The 15,517-nt window shown below is 38.5% G+C and overlaps 1 protein-coding gene across 2 annotated transcripts in view; it reads right to left on the reverse strand.

Annotated features, from left to right (window-relative positions):
- The window catches only part of LOC114046256 (LIM and senescent cell antigen-like-containing domain protein 1), a 208,917-nt gene that overhangs the window by 117,791 nt on the left and 75,609 nt on the right, over positions 1 to 15,517 (reverse strand). Inside the window, exon 1 of one of the 2 annotated variants that reach the window (XM_027866535.1) lies at positions 2,814 to 2,926. The exons of the other annotated variant lie outside the window; for it this stretch is intronic. The gene's annotated coding sequence lies outside the window, so the exon portion shown is untranslated. Of the gene's footprint in view, positions 1 to 2,813; positions 2,927 to 15,517 lie in introns of those variants that run through there. 2 annotated transcript variants of the gene reach the window in all.

The following is a 15,517-nucleotide window of genomic DNA, read 5'->3' on the forward strand; positions in this document are numbered from 1 at the left end:
GTCCATCTATTTGACATTTCTAACTCTGGCTATAGAAGCAGCCCATCTCCTTTTCTGGTACTATAAATGTTCACAATGAAATAGGCACTAAAAATATAGGAATTTATATCAACACTTCCAATGATTTCTTAAGGGCCCTTCAAGCACTAAGGTTCATTGGTTCTCTCTCCCCTCCTAGAACCCTAAAGATGTGACAGAAACATTCCTACCCAAGCTACTGCAAGGCAGACTGGGAGTATTATCATGGACTTTCTTTTTCTCTTTGGAATCTCAGAGCCTCCATTTGCAAAAAGAAGCTCTGCATAAGATACTTCCACATTGTTAACTGGGGGTGGTGAGCCAGACTGGATGAGAAGACTGTCTAAGAGAGTAAATGGCATCCAGTTGGTGGGCATCGTGGAGCCATCCATGGAGGGAAGGTAGGAATGAATGACTACAACAGTGACAGGGTGGGACCAGAAACTTCTGCCTTCCTAGCTTCCCAATTCTCTAACTCTGTACACCAGCATATGAGCTGGCAATAACTTTTTATCATGATTTATTAAAGCCAGAGTTCAAATTTTAGCCTAAGAGCTTCCAAAGTCTAAATACCAGTCAATGATTCCATCAGTGATAGAAGTGACATCTCTTCAAATTTACCTTGTAATACTCTAATTGCCAGGAAGCCTTTGTAAATAAATAAATCATGCTTTAACATTAGCATGAAGATAGAACTAAAAGATCTTCTTGGTGCCCTGAATGATTTTCCCCCTCATCATCTCTCTGGAAAATAACAGACAAACATTTCTACTCCTACACATGGGTTTTCGCTACTGCATAACCATAACTGGCATTAATTAGTACCTACCCCAGGTCTATAGCTACAGGTATATCTGTATGTAATAAGAATGCTCCTAAAGTTCCCTGCATAGAGAATTTTCTGGATCTTGTAATTTAAATATAAAAAGAAAATTCACATTTATACAGTGCCTTTAAGATTTACAAAGTATAAGAGGCAGGCGGTGAAACTACCGTTATTCCTGCTTTACAAAAGAGGAAATTTAGGTTCAGAAAAGTGAATTAACTTGTTCAGGGTCACAGCTGGGCTCTGAATCCATGATTTTTCTAACTCTAACTCTGACACTCTCTCTACTATTTCGCTGCCTTGCAGTGAATCATCTTATGAGGCATAGAATACTTCAGAAATGCAAACAGAAACCTTAGAATATCTCAAGAGTTGGAAGGGACCTCAGAAGTGAATTAGCCCAACCTGTAACTGGATAGGAATCTTTCTGACAATGTGCATGACAAGTAATTGTTCAGTCTCTCTGCCTGAAGACTTCCAGTAACAGGAACGCACTACTTCCTGAGACAGGCAGCCTACACCACTTCTGTCTGGACAGCTCTAATCATTGGAAAGTTTTTCCAGCAGAAATTTACTGTTTGGCATATCTGCTACTCCTTCCTAGATTCTGCTATCTAAGGTAGAGTAGAATGAATCTATTCTCCCTTTCACAGCCTTTAAAATACCTGAGGACAACTATCATGTCTTCCCTACATATTCTCTTCTGCCTCGATTTTTTTTGAGGAATCCTCATAAGACATGGATTCTAGCCCCAATCATTATCCAAACTTCAATTTGTCAGTGTTCCTAACATGCAGTGCCCAGAACTTAATAAGCCAGATGCAGTCTAACAGGACAAAATGCAATGTGACTATTACCTACCTTGTTCTGGGCACTATGCCCTTATTTAATTAAGTCTAAGATTTGGTTAGCTTTTTTTGCAGCTGCCATAGCATAATGCTGACTCTTATTGCTCATAAAATGCCCAGTCAGATCCCTTCAATGTGAAGGGTTGTCTATCCATGCATCCTCAACTTGTAATTCTATAATTGACTTTTAAAAACCAAATTGAAGGCCATTGTCTTTTTCCCTTATTAAATTAGGCAGCTAGGTGGCACAGTGGATAAAGTGCTGGGCCTGAAGTCAGGAAGACTCCTCTTCTTAAATTCAAATCTGGTCTTAGACACTTACTAGCTGTGTGACTTAACTCTACTTGCCTCAGTTTCCTCATTTGTAAAATGAGCTGGAGAAAGAAATGGCAAACCACTCCAGTATCTCTGCCAAGAAAACTCCAAATGAGGTCATTGGATATGATAGAACAACAACAACAGATTTGGACTTATCATCTAATTTACTGATTTGGGGAGTATCTTACCTCTGTTATCCAACTCATGACCTCAACATATACACTAACCCTCCTAGGTTTGCACAATCCCAACCAGCATTTTACAAGTTAGGGAAAGACACAAGGTAACAGTGTGCCAAACCTAGGACACCCAAAAAAGATCCCAATTAGTAATAGTTACTTTCCTCAAGAAACATTACACATTAACAATGAACCGTAACTAGTAATAAGTTACTTTGCTCATGGCATATTAGGATGGTCACAGGGCATTCTGTATTCTATGATTAATATTTCTTTTGGCAAAACAAAAAAAAAGTATAAGGTTTCAAAATTTCCTGCCTTGAAACTAGCACAGGGCAAAAGTTTTTACATGTTTAATATATAAAAGCATACACAAAAGGTTAGAATGGGAGCTATCATTCTCTAAACCAGCATATAAATGACTCTGAGAGTAATCATTTAAAGAAACACAAAGAATCCTAGTCACGGCCAGTTTAGACACTTCCACAATTCAATTCAGAGACATTAAGTACCCACACCACAATTCTTTAGGCATTACTTTCTTTTCTCAAACTTTACATATTTTCATTCTTAAGCACTCAGTATCACTCCTATATTAGCCAATTCCCATTTCAAATACTTTACCTAATTTGCTTCCCCTTCTCCCTTCCACAGATCCAGCAGAGAACTTTTCAGCAAGTCTATTCTTTTTTAAATTCAATTACCAGAACCTTCTGAAGTCAATTTTGTACTTCAGTGAGTTATCTTTAAAAGCTATTTCCTCTACACTGCATAGTACTTCCTCCTCTCAACCTTGTATCTGTAGCCTTCAACTATATTTAAACCAATGAAACCAAGTTGGGTTTTCTCCCTCGTATTCAGAGACATGTGACATGGTGTGTTGCATGATAACCCTACACTTCTGAAGGAATATGACAACACCCTAAAATGTTGTCATAGCTCATATCCTGTTGTACTATTACTAGAGTTCTATTAACAAGAGAAGAAATTTAGTCACAAACTAATCAATTATGAACAGGCATATCCGTATCTCATAAATGAGTACTAACCTGTTAGAATCCACAAAGGTATGCATCTTCTCCTTCCCTTAAAATGGACATATGTTACTTTACTGAACCAAAATATGAGACAAAATAAATGCCAAAATTTACTTGGAGGAAGAAAAAAAATCTAGAATTTAATGGGATAAAAGAAAAAAAAAATAAGAATGGAGGGTGTGGCATTTCTATACCTCAAGTTATATTATAAAGCTGTAATCATCAAAATTATTTAATATTAGTTTAAAAATAGAAAGGTAGATCACTTTAAAGGGGGGGGGGGGCGCTAGATGAGATTGTGCCAGAAACAATCCAGTATTTGATATACTAGAAAACATAAACTACTTGTCAGTCAATAAACATTTATTAGGTACCTTCTCTATTGGGGAAGAACTTTTTATTTGACAAGAACTGCTGTGAAAACTGGAAGACAGTATGGCAAATAGTAGGTTTAGATCAACATCTCACACCATATACCGCAATAAATTCTAAATGGATACATCAAAAAATTGGTGGAAAGGGGCAGCTAGTCAGTGCAGTGGATAGAGTTCCAGCCTTGGAATCAGGAGGACCTGAGTTCAAATCTGACCTCAGACACTTGACACTTACTAGCTGTGTGACCCTGGGCAAGTCACTTAACCCCGACTGCCTCACCAAAAAGCAAAAAAAAAAAAAATTGGGGGAAAAAGACCAGAGGTATTTCTCACAATTATGATACAGGACTAAATAAGAAATAGGAGATCACAAAGACAAAATAGAGAAACTCAATTAAATAAAATTGAAGTGTTTTTGCTCAGATGAAAAGAATATTGACAGGATAAAAAGGGAAATTGTTTATTGAGGAGGGGGGATATCACTGTATCAAATCTCTGACAAAGGTCAGATAAGCAAGATATATAAAGATTTAACACAAAGAAGAAACACCATGGATCATGTCCCAGTGGATAAATAATGGCAAACAACAAACGTTCTCTAAAGAATCACAAACTATTAACTATATTAAAGATTGTTCTGTCATTAATAAAAGAAATCCAAATTAATATAATTCTGAGGTTCTACCTCACACACAGAATACTAGCAAAGATGACAAAAAAAGAGAATACTTAATGTAATATAATGGGAAGAAAGGCACACTAATACACTAGTCATGGAACTAGTGAATTGTGCCAACTAGTGGTAAGAACTTTATCAGAGCAAAGTAAACATGACCAAAACAACAATATACACAATGACTACATAAAAGGAAGTCAAAATCTGAGTAACTGTAATGAACAATCTCGGTTCTGGAAAACAGAAAATGAAATCTACCCCTTTCTTCTTGGTATAGAGGTGGGAAACTACAGGTGTAGTAGGCTGCATACATTCTTACATATGGTCCCAGTGTTGGTTGGTTTTGCTTAACTTTTTGTTACAAGGGAGTATTCACTGCAGAAAGGAAAAGGTTGTATCTAGAAACAACTGACATAAAAACAAAAGGCTTTAATAAAACTTTTTTAAAAGGCTTCAGAGAACATACTTTACATGTTCTATTCAATGAGTCTCTTATGAGACACTTAACGTTTCTTTGTTGAGTGTCTGTAAGTTTCATGAATAAATTAATGTCAGAGCATTTATCAAGTGCTTTCTATGCGCCAGGCATCATGCCAAACACTGGGAACACAAATGGAAGAAATCAAGGCAGGAATTAGAAGATGACAACACAAAGCAGAGCTATAAGAGGGACTGTGTATGCGGCAGCATCCTCTGGAAATGGCCAAAAAGTGACATGGAACCCTCATTAAAACAGGCAAAGATAAACAGGCAAGATAAGGCAAGAGTTTGCCTATGAGAGAATCTCATGTGTTGGGGGGGGGGGGGTCAGGTCTTTAACATCTGTATATTAAATGCCTGGTAAATCACTTTCAAACATGCCAACGTAATACTGTTCAGCTTTATTAAAACAGTCCAAGTTCAGCTAAGATACTAGTCTGTGTCTCACTTAGCAGTGGGAACTTAATGTTCCAAAACAGTTCCATCCTCCCCTTACATATACTTGACAGATACCATGACAGAGAAAAACGAAGTCAATTCTTCCAGAGACCCTTGCTCAAGAATGATTTAGTCATGCCTGAATAGGAAGGCCTCCTGGGACTCTTCAATGCCAAATTTCCATTGAAAGATCAAGGATTCTTTGGTTAAGACCACAAGAAAATCTCATAAGTAATTAATCCAGCCCTCCCTATAAAGGCAGACTCCCTTGCTCTGTTTCACTTTTGAATATAACAGGAGAATTCTGTAATATTTCTTGGTCTTACAGTAGTATTTCTTTTCATTCAATTTTATTTTATTTTCAGGTCCGAATTCTCTCTCTCCCAAGTCCTCTGCCCCCATCTCCCTCATAGAAAAAGCAAGAGAAATAAAAGTAACAAACACATATAGTCAAATAAAACAAAGTCCCAGCCCTAGGAAATTGTGGTTGGCTATTGTGCTGGTCAGAGTTCCCAAGTCTTTCAAAAGCTGCTCTTAGAGAAGTATTTTTAAGGGTAATCAGTATATCACTTAAAGATCATAACATGTTATAACTGAAAGCAATCATCTAGGTCAACCTATTTTGTTTCACAGACTGGGAAGCCTAGAGAAGGAAAATGAACGGGTCAGTGCCACACAAGTAGGTAGGTAATGGGAAAAGAGCAACTAGAACCCACTATTCTAGACTTCCTATAGGGTGTTACTTGCAGTGAATGATGTTACCATTTAAAAAATTATTGCTACACCTGAGATATGTCTTCCCCCAGGTTCAGTTTCACCTTCCTTTTTCAAGCAATTTTTCAAGCTGTTGACTCTTTTTTCATAACAATTTTCATAATTCTCTTGCATCACTCATTTTTTCTCTTGCATAACTCATTTTAGTTCTATGATTTAGTTATATGATTTTTAAGCTCCTTTTTGAGCTCTTCCTTGAGTTCTTTTTTGGACTTGAGACCACTTCCCATTTTTCTTTGGGATTTGGCCCATAGGTGTTTTGACATTGTTGCCCTCTTTTAAGTTTGTGTCTTGGTCTTCATGTCACCATAATAACTTTCTACGGTGAGAGTTTTTTTTCGTTGTTTTTTGCTTTTTTTTTTTCTTGGCCTTTTTCCTTTCTTTTACATTCAAGCTCTGCACCCAGGTTAGAAGGGGCACTGTCTCTGGCTTTGTGCCAGAGCCTGCAGGCCCTGGCTGTTTACCTGATGTTATGCTGATGTTGCCCTGAGGCACCCGGCTGGCTTACTGGGATATTTTCTGTCCTGCACTGTGCTCCCCTTTTACCTGAGAGTGGCCTTTCTTGCCAATTTTCCAAGTTTTGTAGGCTAAGAGATTATTTCACTCCATCTTTTACTGGTTCTGCTGTTCCAGGATTTGATTTGGAGTGCTATTTTACAATTGGAGGTGAACATGGGAGCATTACAATGATTTACCACACACTCTGCCATCTAGGCTCTCAGAAGTCGAATCTCTCAGCTTTACCTTGAGAAACACCATTTCTCACCAATGTACATGGGGAAAAATGGTTCCATTTCCCACTGGAAAAGATGGGCACATACCTAGATTCTATATTATTATTTTTTTTTAAATTTATAGGCAATTGGGGTTAAGTGACTTGCCCAGGGTCACATAGCTAGTATCAAGTGTTGAACTCAGGTCCTCTTGACTTCAGGGCCAGTGCTCTATCCACTGCGCCACCTAGCTGCCCCTAGAGTCTGTATTATTTTAGTCATTTCTGCAGCTAGGCTATTTGTTCTGGAATCTCACAAATTGTTTTGAATATTCTAAGATCAAGAAATATACAAGCAAACCAAGTTAGTGCTAAGAGGGATAGGAACAGAGAAAGGAAGGGTGCTTCCATTGATACAGGGAAATCTCACGAGGAAAATCCCTCTACAAATGCAGGTCAGTACCTTCTCTACAACTTACATTCTTTTTTTTTTTAATAAATCTATTTATTTTTAGTTTTCAACATTCACTTTAATAAACTTTTGAGTTTTAAATTTTCTCTCCCTCCCCAAGACAGCATGCAATCTGAGATAGGCTCTATATATACATTCATATTAAACATATTTTCACATTAGTCACATACAACTTACGTTCTTCAAGAATTTTCTAGAGCACTGAAAGTTAAATGACAGCCAGGATGTGCATAAGAAAAGAGATCTTCAAAAAAATATAAAGAACAAAAAGAAAAGGGATCTTCAACACTCCCAAAATCCCAAGTGCTACAGAAAGTGACTTAAAAAGCTACTCTAGCATCCTAGAAGTCTGGAAATGATCAAAACTTCAGATATCATCCAGATGAGCACTACTTAGGCATTTAACAATCTGTATGTTAAATATTCTACTGGGCAAATCACTTAACTTTCATGGACTGAAACTTCATGTACCTCATCTGCTGGATAAGGGAGTTGGAGAAAGTGAAGCCGGTGACTTTGCATAGCACTCCCTAACTCAAATCGAATTCAATTGCAAGTTAAGTCATCATCATCCTGATGTCATAGTCCTCTTTGAGAACGAAGGGCAAACCACAACCAGAAGGCAGTTGGACAAATAGTTTCTGTCCTTTCCATCTCTAAATGTATTATCCTATAACTTCACCTTAAAAACCTTTATTATATGTATGTATATATATACATATACACACAATAGATATATACACTTTGTGTGTGTGTGTGGTCACTTAGTCATGTCTCACTCTTTGTGACCTCATTTGGGGTTTTCTTGGCCAAGATCCTGGAGTGGTCTGCCATTCTCTCTCTAGCTCATTTTACAGATAAGGAAACTGAGGCAAACAGGGTGAAGTGTCCAGGGTCACATCACTAGGAAATGTCTGAAGCAGCATTTGAACTCAGGTCTTCCTGACTCGAGGGCTGGTACTCTATCCACTGCTCCACCTAGCTGTCCCATTTTATTCCATAGACAAAGAAATTGAAGAAAAATGACAGCATTAGTAGCAGAGCCAGGGTTAAAACTCGGGTCCTCTGGATTTTTTCTACAGCATAGAACATGTGGTAGAATATTAAAACTGGGAGTAAGGAGGCCTAGATTCTACTTCTGATCATCACCAACTGTGTGACCTCAGATAAATCACTTCACTTGTTTGGGCCTCAATTTTACCCACAGAATTAGGGGATAAGGGCAGATGACATAATTTGGAGGGCCCCTTCCAGTTCTAACATTTTATGAGAATAACAACTAGACTAGAACATAATTATCATCTGCAAAAAACAGACGACACATGCTTCTCTTTCATTTCATTCTAAAATCCAGCTACAAGGGAATGGTTTAGATTTCTCACATAATATTCAAACCACCTAAAGAAGAACTGAAAATTTGATCTGTATGTGTTTTTTGTGCTCAAGGCTGTGTGTGTGTGTGTGTGTGTGTGTGTGTGTGTGTGTGTGTGTGTGTTCCTTCTTTTGGAATGGGGATGCAGAGTGATAAGCAGGGAAGAAAGCAGAGATAAGGACTTATGCTAGGAAGTTGGAGCTAAAAACCTATGTGTGGGAGAGCTGCAGGCTCTCTGGGGGACAGCCCCTGACTCCGTAGTCATTCAAAAATAGTTGGCAGGCAGTCAATCTCTCTCCTTTCAGGGAGGAACAAAGCAGCGTTGCAACATTCCAAGTGGCAGCCTCCAGGATTTGGAATTCTCTCTCCAGGAAAGTTTCTGAAATTGTTCCTTTAGATAAAATCTCAATAAGTGGGTAGGTCACATGAAGGGAGAATATAGAGTGCAAAAAAGTATGGGTTCTCCTAAAAAATCTTACTGCTATGGCAAGACTTAGGACAGCTAGGTGGCACAGTGGATAGAATGCCAGTCCTGGAGTCAGGAGGACCTGAGTTCAGATCCAAACTCAGACATTGATTAGCAGTGTGATCCTGGGCAAGTCACAGAACCCTGTTTGCCTCAGTTTCCTCAACTGTAAAATGAGCTAGAGAAGGAAATGGCAAACCACTCCAGTATCTCTGCCAAGAAAACCCCAAATGAGGTCACAAAGAGTTTGACACGACTGAAACAACTGAATAACAACAACATGGAAAGACATATAAACCAATGCAGAGCAAAAGAATCAGTACCAGGAAAACAACACACAGTGACTAAAATAAGGTAAATGGGAACGGCAATAAAAACAAACAGGAAACTGAAGACTGTTCAATTATAACAACCAAAATTGGCCTTGGTCAGAAGAAGTGATGAGAAAATGTATTTCCTTCTCCCTACTGAGGGAGTAGGTGTGTGAAATAATGCATAAATACTGTCAAAACTGGTTGATGGTTAATTTTTGCTAACCTGCTTTATCCTCCTTTCTCTTTTTTTTTGTTACAAGGGAAGACTTTCTCGGCAGGGGTATATGTGTAGATGTGTTGGGGGGAGGTATATACTTGGAAATGAAGGTAATGTAAACACAAAACATATGAATACATTTTTAAAAAATCTACTCCTGAAAGCCAAAAAGCTCTTCAGAGATCTTTTGATAATAAGGAATGGATATTTTCTTCCTTTATTCCAGCAGATGGAACCAGAGATCTGTTAAGCTCCTTTTATCGCTATACATACATACACACATTTCCAAGATAGATTTTAAAGGCTTGGGAAAGAAGCCAACCTTTTTTACCTACAAATTTCGATGCCATTTTTCTTTCTTTATGAGAAAAAGTGTTCCACAAACACAAATAAATCATATTAAATATTTTCATATATAGCTATCTAAATGGATATATATCTATTATTTTCAAGTTTTCTGATTTCATTTATACATGGGCATCTCTCCCTCTTAGATCCTTTCTTAATCTGAACTAATTTCTTCTCCCTTTGAAACTGTTCCCTGAAATCAGTTACATTCATTCAATTTCACCATCCCCAATATGTAATACATCTTATTGCTATAGAACACAATCTCCAACAATGAATGGATTTTGTATAGGCATCTAGGTGGTGGGCCTGGAATCAGGAAGACTCTCAGTTCAAAAGCAGGCTCAGACACTTATTAACTGTGTGACCCTGGGCAAGTCACTTAGGCTCTGTTTGTCTTGGTTTCCTCAACTGTAAAATAAGCATAACAATAGTATCTGCCTCCAAGGTTTTTATGAGGGTCAAATGGGATAATAATTGTAAAGAGCTTAACACATTGTTTGGCACATAGTAAGTGCTATATAAATGTTAGCTACTACTACTATTTCTACTACTTCTACTACTACTACCACCACCACCACCACCACCACTACCACCACCCACCTACCTTCCTAAACTTGTTTTCCCTCACCCTGATACACCTCCTTTTCTTTCTCTTTTTCAATAGTGCTTACAGGCCAATACCTTTAAAAATGTCACTCTCCAGTCTTCAAATAGTTCAATGTCATTTCTTACTTGCCCCATATCTAAAACAAGTGTCTTTCCATTCCACTTAAGAAAGCATTCTTTCCAACCATCAGTCATATCTAAGATTCTGATCCTTTGATTATTACTACTTTTGCTTATACTCTACTTGCTTTACCAAACTTAAAAGAGTGCAAAATAGAACAAATAAAGGATAAAACAAATGAAGACCACAGGGGAGGAGGGGTTGGAGTTAAGAGATATTTAAGATAAATTAATTACTACCGTTGGGCGCTAAATTTGGCTCCAAGTTTCTTGGCTGCTACAGTAAAAAGGGAAACAAATTGGTTACATAGTATTCATTGTCTGATAGAGAGTGTCCACATTCATAAGCACAATTTTTTTCCTGGAAATGAAACACAGCAGGATTTATCACATGGGTCCCCTTGCATAAAATACTCTGGGTAATGCAGCAGATAACATCTTCAACTATGGCTTTTTAAAAGGCACGGAAATATTACTCAAATGGACAATTCTTGTTATTGATTCTCTAAAAATGCTGAGGGCATAACATTGAACATAAGTCAGTGAAGGCATTTCCGGGAGAGAAGGAGGAATGGAGAGAGGATGGAGGGGGGACTGCCAGGCATCCTTTGCACCAGCTAGTACATGGATGAGCTGATGATCTCCTTGGCACCACAGTCTCTCACTTGAGATGCAAAATGTCTGTTATTTTACTCTAGCATCTCTTCTGAACTTGCCTATTATACTACCCTTCCTGTCACCTAGGCTCACAAGTCATCGTCCTTGACTCCTCACTCCCTCCCACTCCCCTATAACCAATGTGTTGCCAGATCCTGTCATTTCTACCTCTGCAACATCTCTTGTATGCGTATTCCTCTTTCCTCTGATACAGCCACCACCTTAATGCAGGTCCTCTTTACCTCATCCCTGGACTACTGCACAGCCTGTTGGTTACTTGGTCTCACTGCCTCATCTCTTCTCATTCCCATTCACATTCCACTCAGGGGCCAAAATGATATTCCTAAAGCACAGGTATGACCATGTCAACTTCGACTCAATAAACTCCAATGCTCCCTATTAACTCCAGGATCAAATATTAAATTCTGTTTGACTTTTATAGCCCTTCACAAACTAGATCCTTCCTACTTTTCCCATCTTTTTACATTTTATTCTACTCTATATACTCTACAGGGGCATCTAGGTGGCACAGTGGATGGAGTGCCAGACCTGGAGTCAGGAAGACTCATCTACCTGAGTTCAAATCTGGCCTTAGACCCTGGACAAGGCACTGAACCCTGTTTGTCTCAGTTTCCTCATCTGTAAAATAAGCTGGAGAAGGAAATGGCAAACTACCCCAGGTATCTTTGCCAAGAAAAATCCAAATGGGGTCACAAAGAGTCAGACATGACTGAACAACAAGTAAAATGCCTGAACAACAACAATGTACTCTACCATCCAGCACTGACTTTCCTAGTCCTCACAAAGGACACTCCAGAGGCAGCTAGGTGGTGCAATAGATAGAGCACCGGCCTTAGAGTCAGGAGGACCTGAGTTCAAATCTGGCTTCAGACTCTTGACACTTATTAGCTGTGTGACTCTGAGCAAGTCACTTAACCCCCAATTGCCTCGCCAAAAAAGAAACAAAAAACAACAAAGGACACTCCACTTTTCTACTCTGTGCCTCTGTAGTCCCCCATGCTTTTCTCATTCTCCCCGTCTTGGCTTCTCTGGCTCCCTTCAAAACTGCTCAAATTCCACTTTCTGCAAGAAGTCTTTCCTGGTCTCTTCCTTCCTTCCACCTCCACTCCTTCATTCTAATGCCTCCAATTTACATTTATTTATCTTGTTCTTACATAGCTCTTTGCATGTTGTCTCTTCGGCAATGATCTTCTTGAGGTCAGAAACTGTTTTCACCTTTTTTTGTACCTCAGGGCTTTGCAGAGTGCCTGGCATATAATAAGGGCTTGATAAATGCCAGCTGACTTATTGTTGACCTCTGTGGTAGATTCTCTAAATAAAATACCTTCAGAAACCACTTTTCGTCTATGGCTGGATAAAAAAGCCTCTTCATTTTCTGAGTGCCATACTCACCATCTCCTCTCATCTCTGTTTTGGTTTCCAATAACAGACTACATTTTTCACAAGTGGCAGCATCTTTACATTCTTTTCTGCCATGTTCAATAACCAAAACAACTCTCCTTATCGATGCTTGCCAAGTCATCACCTCTGAAAGCTACCTAAAATTTCATGGCCTAAAAGAAACTAAAATCAAAACAACCACTTACTATAGCTATCAACATGTCTTGGCTTGTGTACCCTTTCTATGCCTTCCTCAGACTAAGTAAACTCTGTAGGGCTTTGTTTTTTTGGCAGCCCATAATCTAAAGAGGCAGCAAATGCCAAAGTCTTAAAAAGAGAGAAGGAAAAAAAAAAAACCTTTTCTTAAGTTAACATTCTAGACCATTATCATAATCTTAGAATTAAAACAAAAATAAAATATTATATTGCACTGAATTCCCTCAAACACAACAACCCAATTGCTTAAATGTCTCTATTTAATTTACAGACAATTTCTTATCACTCATGCTAATTACTAAATAGAAGGGCAGCACAAATAATTTGAAACTGTAGGTAAATAAAAGTTATTTATATTTGGTTGTGGGGTATTTTCTTAAGACTCGTGCCCATATTCAAGTAGCTCTAATATTCTAGGACTTCACAGTACTTTGAACTAGTGGCTATGTTTAAATCCTGGATCATCAAGCAAAAATTTCATAAAGGCCCCTTTATCACTTGTCATCTACATAATAAACAGATTTGTGATCCCTTCATTCCATGGTGCTTATGCTTTTATTAAGAGAGTCTCATTTGGTAAGAGCCTGCCTCTTGAAAGAAGAGTTTCTTTGCTCTCCACTGTCTTTTACACCTGGCTCTTCCTCTAGATTAGAAACATATTTTAACTTTCAACAAGGAAAATAATTTATCTTTAAGTGATTCCTACCAGTCAGGGAAGGAAAGGATATTGATGGGGTAATGGGTATAAGAATACCATGCTTTCATTTCCTTTCCTCCCATACTGAACACTCCACTTGGTAGTTGCCTGCCCTGAGATTTAATCTAGTCCCAGGACCAGAGAAGAAGCCTTCTGAATTGATTATCCTTGGCCCTATCTGTTCTGGAAGCCCTGGTACTCAGCATTAATCATCTCTCTCCTCATCTTCTTGCCCTGACTTTCTGTTAATTTTGTGCAGATCACTCTAATTCCCAGAGCAACAGAAATCCACTCCTGCCCAAGCTGTTCTGTACTTAATCAGCACTGAGAAATACCATATAAACATATAAAATGAGATTCTGAATAAAAAAAAATTATCAACTCATTACTATGTTCCAGGCATAGTGCTAAGCACTAGGAATATAACAACAAGCAAGACCACAGGTCCTCAAGGTGTTTACAGTCTAATCAGGAAAGACAACACTTCTAAGGCAGTGGGGGAGTGGGCAAATGACTGACTGACTGTGCTTTCCAGGAACTTTAGTACTGATGAGATTATTTTTCTCAGAGCTGGGGGGGGATTAAGGGGAAAGATAAACAGGATGGCTGAAATGATACTGAGGGGAAATAAGGGGACCCTGTGGATAGTATTAACTTCCAAGGGGTTGGACAACCCTTACTTTCCTTAGGCATCCCAAAATTGCATTGTATCATAGATTTAAGAGCTAGGATGGACATCAGAGGTCATCTTACTCAACTCTTTCATTTCACAGATGAAGACATTAAGAGACTTGCTCAAGTTCACCCAGGCAAAAAATAACAGAGCTAGTGTTAGAACCCAGGACATCTGCTCTCCAAATCACGTAATTATGATTTCCAGTTAATAAAAGCAAATGCTTATTTTGCAGTTCCCCCCCCCTTTTTTGTCCCATTTGAAAAGCAATTGACTAGTCATGTAGAAAACTGGTTTTGCCACAGTCTCTGTGACCCTGGCTACCTCACTTAACTTCTGAGAATTGGCCTAGATCAGGGGTGGAGAACCTGTGGCCCTCTAGGTCCTCAAGTGTAGCCCTTTGACTGAATCCAACCATGTGGCCTCAAGGCCACAGGTTCCCCACCCCTGTGACCTAAGTAATTGCTGAAAAAAGGAGATAAAGAAATCAGCGAATGAGGTAGGACCAAAGCTCTAGCAGAGGCAGTTAGGTGACACAAGGGATTGGGTGTTGAATTTTGAAGTAGGAATACCTGAATTCAAATCCTGTCTCACATACTTACTAGCTGTGTGAACATGTCACTTAATCACTTCTCTCTGCCTTAGTTTCCCATCTGTAAAATAGGGGTAATAATACTATTTACCTCCTGGGGTTACTGAGAAGATCAAATGAGGTAATACATGGAAAGTGCTTTGTAACCTTCAAAGAGATAGATGAGTAACATCACTATCACTATCATCATCATCATCATCATCATCATCATCATGAATGACCAGGGAGCAGGATCAAGAGCAGAGAGAGCCACAGTGGCTTACCCATATACCAGCTATTTTATGTTCAGGTGTTCCTATGTTGCTTATAAATGGAACAACAACCTAGAAATCTACTGATACAAGGTAATCTAATACATTACAAATATATAAATAATTCATTATTTAAATACACTGTATCATAATGTTAATTAAGATCAAAACAATTAGAACATTATTTAAAATCTTGGCATTCTGTGCAAAGAATTTTGCCCACCTCAGAATAAGCCTCTGCAACAACAGGGTTGGACCAAATGACTTCTGAAGTTGCTTCTAAATCTAGGATTCTATGAATGGTAAGATTGATTGCAGAAAACACATGCTCAGCATGAGGTTGCTTACAATTCAACAAATATTAAGCACTCACTATGGACAAGGCACAATGCTAGGTACTAGAGATAGGAAGAACAAAACAAAATTGTATCT

The sequence above is a fragment of the Vombatus ursinus genome, unplaced genomic scaffold, assembly GCF_900497805.2.
Source record: "Vombatus ursinus unplaced genomic scaffold, bare-nosed wombat genome assembly UNPS02014781.1, whole genome shotgun sequence".
In the NCBI taxonomy this organism is placed as follows: Eukaryota; Metazoa; Chordata; class Mammalia; order Diprotodontia; family Vombatidae; genus Vombatus; species Vombatus ursinus.